Source organism: Salvelinus sp. IW2-2015, unplaced genomic scaffold, assembly GCF_002910315.2.
Source record: "Salvelinus sp. IW2-2015 unplaced genomic scaffold, ASM291031v2 Un_scaffold1809, whole genome shotgun sequence".
Classification (NCBI taxonomy): Eukaryota; Metazoa; Chordata; class Actinopteri; order Salmoniformes; family Salmonidae; genus Salvelinus; species Salvelinus sp. IW2-2015.
Window position 1 is genome coordinate 134363 of NW_019943182.1, and position 9293 is coordinate 143655.

Genomic DNA, 9293 nt, shown 5'->3' on the forward strand with positions numbered 1-9293 from the left:
ATTTACTCCTGAGGTGCTGACCTGTTGCACCCTCTACAACCACTGTGATTAGTATTATTTGACCCTGCTGGTCATCTATGAACGTTTGAGCATCTTGGCCATGTACTGTTATAATCTCCACCCGGCACAGCCAGAAGAGGACTAGCCACCCCTCATAGCCTGGTTCCTCTCTAGGTTTCTTCCTAGTTTTTCCTAGCCACCGTGCTTCTACATTGGCATTGCTTGCTGTTTGGGGTTTTAGGCTGGGTTTCTGTACAGCACTGACATCGGCTGATGTAAAAAGGGCTTTATAAATACATTTGATTGATTGATTTGACAGACGTAGTGGCTTTTCCCTCTGGTCAGTGAGGCTGTAGAGAAAGGCCTTATCATCATTGATCACCTGTCCAGTCTGGGCATAGTCCTTACTGATGTAACCTCTGTAAACAAACCCAGCCTTGTTTTAGGCCACAAGTACGGTGGGTCCCTGGTGGTTGCAGCGGTTGCTGAAGTCGAGTATCCATGGACGCTGCCTTTGGATAGAATGGAATCAAATAGAATGTCACATTTTAGCATAGCCTTTTTTTAGTACTTGTTGTATTGTTGTATTGATTTAACATTTGTGTTTTTTATTATAACAGCAAAGTAATTGAGGGTTTTTAATGACAACTGTTTGTAATAGCCTGTACTAATGCTGAAACACCAATAAACTAAACAAAAAATACAACAGAATAGACTAAAATGGTAATTTATTTCCTTTTAGTAAACCAATACGAAAAGATAAACACACCATGTAAAGTGTTGGTCCCATGTTTTATGAGCTGAAATAAAAGATCCTCTAAATGTTCCATACGCCAACAATTTTTTGGCACAAATTTGTTTACATCCCTGTTAGTGAGCATTTCTCCTTTGCCAAGATAATCCATCCATCAGACAGGTGTGGCATATCAAGAAGCTGATTAAACAGCATGATCATTACACAATTGCACATTGTGCTGGGGACAATGAAAGGCCACTCCAAAATGTGCAGTTTTGTCACACAACACAATGCCACAGATGTGCGGCAGGGGCGGCAGGTAGCCTAGTCGTTAGAGTGTTGGGCCAGTAACCGAAAGGTTGCTAGATTGAATCCCTGAGCTGACAAGGTAAAAATCTGTCGTTCTGCCACTGAACAAGGCAGTTAACCACACTGTTCCAAGACTGTCATTGTAAATAAGAATTTGTGCTTAACTGACTTGCCTGGTTAAATAAAATAAAACAGTTTTGAGGGAGCTTGCAATTGGCATGCTGACTGCAGGAATGTCCACCAGAGCTGTTGCCAGATAATGTAATGTTCATTTCTCTACAATAGGCCGCCTCCACAACGTCGCTTTAGAGAATTTGGCAGTACGTCTAACTGRCCTCACAACCGCAGACCACATGTACAGTATGGCGTTGTGTGGGCGAGCGGTTTTCTGATGTCAACGTTGTGAACAGAGTGCTTCATGGTGGAGGTGGGGTTGTGGTATGGGCAGGCATAAGCTACGGACAACAAACAAAATTGCATTTTATCGATGGCAATTTGAATGCACAGAGATACCATGATGAGATCCTGASRCCCATTGTTGTGCCATTCATCCGACGCCATCACCTCATGTTTCAGCATGATAATGCTGGAGTTKGTCCCCCCTTTGCTGCTATAACAGTCTCCACTGTTCTGGGAAGGCTTTCCACTAGATGTTTGAACATTGCTGCAAAGACTTGCTTCCCCYGTTCTGTGAGCTTGTGTGGTCTGCAACTTCGCGGCTGAGCCATTTTTCTCCTAGACGTTTCCACTTCACAATAACGGCACTTACAGTTGACCGGGGCAGCTCTAGCAGGGCAGAAATTTGATGAACTGACTTGTGGGAAGGGTGGAATCCTATGACGGTGCCACGTTGAAAGTCACTGAGCTCTTCGGTAAGGCCGTTCTACTGCCAATGTTTGTCTATGGCRATTGCATGGCTGTGTGCTCGATTTTATACACCTGTCAGCAACGGGTGTTGCTGGCTGAGCTGAATCCATTTAATTTGAAGGGGTGTCAATGAATGAATGAATGAATTAATTAATTAATTAATAACATTTTATTTTGTGTCAAAACGCCAGTTGGCAACCAATCCCTTATGGGATTAATTGACACATAAACAAACATTACAATAAATCACTGTGATTATTCAGTGATGAATCTTCTTCTGGTGTTCTCTGCGGTGTGCATCGCATAAAGAGTTTTTWAAAAAAGTGCTAAATAATTTTCTAAAAATATATACATAATAGTAAATAAGGTTATCCAAACAGTAATTATATCTCAAGAGCAGTAAAAAAATATATACGTCGCTTGCTCACCGACTCGCTGTGGTTCGAGAGACGGACCAACACCGCAGCCATGAGGAAAACTACAAAGCCATCTTCTCTCTATCTTTTAAGCCAATGAAGCCTGAACCCTTGAACACGAACACACTCAATACACACAATCCACCTGACACGCCTCGAACGCCTACAAACGTCGCTGCCAACACACCAGGCTACCAAACGTTAACATAGACAATCTTACTCCCACAAACTTCCTATACGCCTATCGGCTCCCTAAATATCGGCTCTCCAATCACGAGACTAACTAATACACCACCTTCTCTGATTGAGAACCACACTCAGCGCCAGCCATCACGACTTTTTCTACATAACCTACCACTCACCATAGGCTATCTCAGGACCACATACACTCACACCACTCGACTCTCCTAGACACCAAATCCACTCAACCCCAAACCATACATCTAACAAATCCCTAGACCTACAACCACCACATGACAATACAAACATACTAAACCTCACACCTCCATGTCACCACTCGACACATAAAATCATAAAAGGAACACAAAGCAACAGCCCAGGCCACGGCCCGTGCGACATACCGTACAGTACCCAGTCTCGCAATGTCTTCACTATTCTTCTACATCTGCTAACTTTCCCATCATACGTGAACCGACATCCAGAAACCTATAAATAACCCTACCGCCTATGGAATCCATGCTAGTCACAACAAAGTGCTCTAAACAAATGAAACATCATATTCCTTACGATTTTCAAAAATTCTTCAAGTAGCTCATGGCTTTGCCTCTGATCGGACCACCTACGCTTGCACACTCTTCGCATTCCTCTCAAACCCATCTTCCACCTTGAATGCTCTCCACACAGTCTTGCAAGCGAGTTCCCCACCATATTCCGCTCCGACGCATCGTTGGCTGCCTCTTTCCTGCACTCTGAGCACGTCCACACTCATCCAACACCATCTCAATGCTGGGTTGACGGGCAGGCTCGTTCGCTGGACGCGCCAGGCACCTGATACACCGCAACTCCATCCCTCTCCTTCCTTCGGTCAACCATCAGCTCTACACCCGCCTCGGACAGGCTGCTGTGCTTGCGGCTCCATCCTGTTCCTGCCTTGAAAAACAAACTGATCGTCCCCCCCACTGAAGCACAAACCAGACTGAGATGCGTACCGCTGCAACGAATTCTGCTGCGTCAGCCATGCCCCTGGTCTACAGTGGTGCCTTAAATTCTACAATACCATCGCTTCCGGCACAGGCTCAAACCATACACGCCACCTCCCATCCTTACACCTCTTAACTTCACTCTTTCAACAACCGGCACTCTGTCCAATCCAACATAAAAAAAACTCTATACAAACCAACAAATATTATAGAAGCTTGCTTGTCACCTACACATCCTTGGCAACTCTCTTTTCTTTGAACAGCTTCATTCGCTCTTCTCGCGCTGTCCTGCAGGCCTTTTCTCTTGCCATCGCTAGGCTCAACTCATGGCCGTTCGTTTCCGCTCAAGCCAGGTGAAAGTCCAGCACGTCATCCATGCGTCACAACTCCTCCTACGGGTTCACTATGCATCTCTCTAACCGGTTGGTCTCAATCTCTCGGAATGGGTAGCCACATTCGTAAACCCTTAGCCTGACTAGCTTAAACTCGCACTTCCCTCAGCATCTTAAAATTTTCAGCCGCGCACTAACATGCCTCTACCCGTAGAAAACACTAGCCATTACCAGTAAACGAGAATTGAAACGACCTCCCCTGCCAAGCGGCCTGCAACTGATGTGCTGTGCCTTTACTCTGTCGAGGCAAACACAACAGTGTCAAGTAATTAATTCACTTCAGGTCATAAGCTAATATATTTCCATCCAATAATTGTCTTCAAAGTATTGGCATGAAGTCCACCAGCAACCAATGAACAGCAACCAATGCTACTTTGATTCAAGAATTTCTCAAGTGTCTTTTTTGTGAAAGGTAAAATCTTTGTTCAACCACAGGATTTTAAAGTTAAGGTAGGTGGGATTCCATCTAGTTATGGTAATATGTCAGCATTGGCATGGCTTGGTCAACCTTTGACCAATCAGAATGCTCTTATCTAAACGATAAGTTGCATTACATTCAACAAAAGTAACAACGAATGATCTCCTTAACCGGTTGGTCTGCATTGTTGCCTCTACATACCTGGTATCTGTCCTGAACTATGGTATGAAAGACACGTAGTAGGAAAGATAAACAATACAAAGCATACTAAGTTTACATTCTACTGGTGTACCACATACCTCAGAGAGAGAAATCCTGCTTTGAATAGACTAGAGGAAAAACTCTGGGCCCCAGTTCTGGGACAAAAAGACTGAAAGCAAAAGCTGGAACATACTATACCTCAACCTTGCCACGAGGCCGAAATTGCCCAATTCTAACCTTTATCGCTAGTACTGTAGTTAAACAGGCATCTAGATGTGGATTTCTAGACTAAATGACTAAATGAGTAAAATACTATCATTGTCACGCCCTGACCTTAGAGATCCTTTTTTATGTCTCTATTTTGGTTTGGTCAGGGCGTGAGTTGGGGTGGGTATTCTATGTTCTATGATTTGTATTTCTATGTTTTGCCGGGTAGGGTTCTCAATCAGGGACAGCTGTCTATCGTTGTCTCTGATTGAGAACCATACTTAGGTAGCCTTTTTTCCACCTGTCTTTGTGGGAAGTTGACTTTGTTTATGGCACTATAGCCTTTAGCTTCGCGGTTTGTTTTGTAGTGTTTATTGTTTTGTCTGCGTCATTTTTCAAATGAAAATAATTGTACGCTGATCACGCTGCGCCTTGGTCCTCTTTTTTCAACGGCCGTGACAATCATACAGTAACAGGAATTGGAAACTGAGTCACCTGCAAGGTTGCAACTGATGCGCTGTGTCTTTACACTGTCGAGGCAAACAACAAGACTGTCAGGATAAATTAAGATAGTCACTGGAATGTAGTCTGTCAGACAAATCTGGCGGTATGGATTTATGACATCAAGTAAATAAGTAATTTTAGGTCATAAGCAAATATAGTTCACCAATAATTGTGTATTCAAAGTATTAGGCATGAAATCCGCCAGCAACCAATAAACGTCAGTAAATATTAGATTCGTTCCAATGATATTAACAGGCGCTGATTCTGAAAAGCATCCTGTTCAGACAAAAGAACACACACACACAAGTAGACATGCCCACACACAGCTGTCTTCATGTCTGACTCATCTTTATTTTCTAGTGTTGACTACTTTGGTTCAGTAGGGTTGATCAATAGGTTCACTTTAAAGGCCCAGTGCAGTCAACATTCTGTTGTGTTTTCTCTGTGTTTTAATATAATATGAGACCAGGGGCTCAACTTTTCACTGGGGATGGGGAGGATGAATTCCTGCCACATTCTGAAATTGATGACCCCGAGTCAAGACCTCTCGCCTCCGCCGCCACACTGCCTTCCGAAACTGGCCATATCAGTTTTATAGTATTGGAACTATAATCTGCTTTGGATAACCCATAACATCTCTCGCTAGGCATAGCTAGTCTGTTGCTCTTTAGGATCTTGTCTCCTCGCCGGTTTTCATTATCTCCTCCTTCGAGGATATGCTGGACCTCGCGGAACTATGGGACCTGTCTCTTCTGAGAGAGCGCGCGTCTCACTTCCACAGTTTTGGGTATCATCCTATCAACAAGTTTGTAGTTGTCTTCTCCCAAACGATTCTCTAGCTCTTCTCTAAAAGTGTTCGCATTTTGTTGTCTTAATAAATATCTCGATTGCTCATTGTCCTTGATGTAATCGAATTTGCTTCGTTGGAAAATTATCACTTTTTATATCTGTCCTAGGAGGAAGCATGGTTTAAAAGTTGCTATTTTCTGCTCTAGCCACTTTAGGCTTAGTGTGTAGTGGGATTACACGTTATTTGGAAGTCAGTATCGCACAATTTTATATTATTCATTACCCGTAGGACAAGCCTCAGAAATAGCGCGTTAATTTTGGTACATGATATTGTAAATAGATTTGTCGCGCAATACACGAGTCACTAACTCCAAACCTCTCAGCAAAAATTAACAGAATAGGGTAGATCAAGAGTATATCTCCTGCTCACTTCCTGACCTGAAACTTTTAACACCTTTGGACTCAAGCAGAATCTCCTTGAGGTGGCCCCACATTGCGATTATTCCTGGTGCTATAGGTGTTTGTTGGCTCGTAGTACGGTGGATGTGTGTGCGCTGGTTGTGTGTTGGTGTGTGGTGTGTGGTGTGTGTGGTGGTGGTGTGGTGTGCGATTGGAGTTGATGGGGTAGAGTAGGTGGGTGTTTATAGTCGGTTGTGTGGTTGTGAAGGTGGCATGGAGTCCGTAGATGACGTATGTGGTGTGGTGTGCCGCATCGAGTCGTCTTCTCAGTGTATATTAAACTGCGCGACGCACGTATCCATACGCTCTCTAAAGTTCGGAGAACGCACTGAGCAAAGTACCAATGCCACGATCGTCAGGAGCAGAGGATTCCTTTCAGAGAGACAGATGGATAATGCTACTCTTCTGTATTTCTACAGAATCATGGCGCTCTCCGGATATATTGTCCCTGTCATACACGAAGTAGAGGGTATCTCTAGTCTACCAAATCGGAGCTCTGGACAGGTATGAGAGATGTAAGAACTTCTGGATTCTTGCGCAGGTGCGCAATTATATTAGCTGTGTGTGATGTCGGTTGTTCACTGTAAATTGACCACCGGATACTCGTCAGATGGCAACTTGATCAGTTAGCATTTAGAAGGGACTATTACTGCTTTTCGGGTGCACACGATCAGAGACAGACTGTCTACCGGGAATGTCCTCGGATCGAGTTGAGACCTAGTGTAGTCATAACACTACACGCATTCTAGTGGCAACACAAAGGGCATAGTTTAATCATCTTTACACAATGGCACAAGTGTGTTCTGAGATGTGGAGATTAAGTTTAGCACAAGCATCTAGATTTTCAGAAGATATATTGGGGACACGGGATTGTTCCTATGGGTCCTATCGTAGAGATGAAAATCACACAAACTCACTCAACTCGCTACACAATAAAATACGACTCACTCGGCTCTGCTATGCAATTGGCACTCATAATAGTATCACAACTGTGCAACAGAGCTACTCTGCTAGGAGCATACATTTCTGCAAGATAAAGCGGTGCCATCCATTAAGATAAATTCAGCGTCTTACTCTTTTATGACACTTCGAGATTGCACAGGGATAGTTATTCTTGAACATGGGGACAGAATGATGAGAATAGACCCTCCCACATATAGCTATGGGGTATTGCTTCTGGTATAAAAAGGGACATAAGTGACGGGAATTGGGCAGTTAGGTGAGGCCTAAGTAACACCCAACTTTTGTATTATTGCAAAATGCAGTTTAGAGACTCATTCGAATTATTATGTATATAGAACACTAATTTGAGCTTCTGTAGCTGGACTGATAGCGAACAAATACATTTGAAATAACTCTTAGGCATCATAGTTCATTAGTCATCGAGACTAGTTGTATAGATCTCTTAAGTGTGCATTCTTGGACACTAGACGCCGGGTCTTGTTGCTCTACGTATGAATGCTCCTCACTCGTTCGGATCTACATTCTTGTCACGAGTATCAGCACTTTTGTAGAATACTTATCAGTATAACATGGTATAATAAAGTCTCTTTTGGGTGTAAGACATAAGTTTAGGTTCATAGTCTAGTTTGTTTACAGCTCAGTCTTAGATGTACGCCGTGGTTGAATTCTGGTCAAATCTAGAATGGAACTATTTAACTCCTTAGAAGTTATAGGTGCACTATATAAGGAGATAGACTGGTCATTTCTGGACGCAGCTCTGCCATGAAAGACTCTGAAAAAACGTATAAATGGGCGGAATATGACAGGACATTGTCATTGTTATCTCAAACCAGAATGAAACATTTGACTAATTCTAAAATGAATCAAACATACATGGCCTGCATTATCACAAACTATTCAAACAGTAACATTCTGAAATATAGAAGGAAAATGGAGGTTTAATGAAACGGCTAACTCCTTCTTCGCAAAAACGTTCACTAGTCTGTAAGAGCAGCGCGCAGTGTATAGCTCAGTGACAACAAGATGGCGGTGTTTTTGGTGCACAGAGCTGTGAGTATGTACTCGTGATGTGTGTGTGTGTGTTGTGTTCGTGTGGTGTGTGTGTGGGGTGTTGTGTGATTGATGTGTGCGCTGTGCTTGTGTGTGTGAGTGGTGTGATGTGTGTGTGTAGTGTGGTGTGTGTGATTGTGTGTGTGTGTGTGTGTGTGATGTGTGTGTGGTGGTGTGTGGTAATGTGTGTTGTGTGGTGTGTTGTGGGTGTGAGGAGAGATGAGAGAGATAGAGGATGGGTTTCTTTAAGTGGTTCTGGTGAATTAGCCTGTGATGTAGGAGTCTCAGGCCTGCTCCCTGTGTATGACCAAAATGAGGCAAATGAGATGTTAGGCCGCATAACACACACACACCTTGAGAGGAAATTGGATTGCTGATTAAAGAGTTGGTCTCAACAGCCAGGGCTAGTGACTATGAGGATTATTTGGAAAGAGTTGTAACAGTAAGGTGGTATCTAGTCAGCGACAACCGCCTCTCCATCACAACATCCTCTGGCGCGTGTAATGTTGCGTGTCGTATGAACCTCTCCGACGGGTCAGCTCGAGGCTACATATCTAGTCGCTTTTTTCCCGCTCATGTGCAGTGGTGATACAAATATTACAGTAGCTCTTATGATGTCAGCAAAAACTTGATTCTAATAAAATCAAGGCCCCCAGTATCTTATCACCTTTACAAACTATGTGGGACCGAACATAGCCACAACTTCACCCCGACCCAGTGTTCACCCAAGGCCCCTGCTGAACCACCTGCAGAGGACGCCGCTTGCATCTCCATCCCTTTTTCTGGTTGGTTTCAGGCAACCATGGCCAGCATTCCTACTGC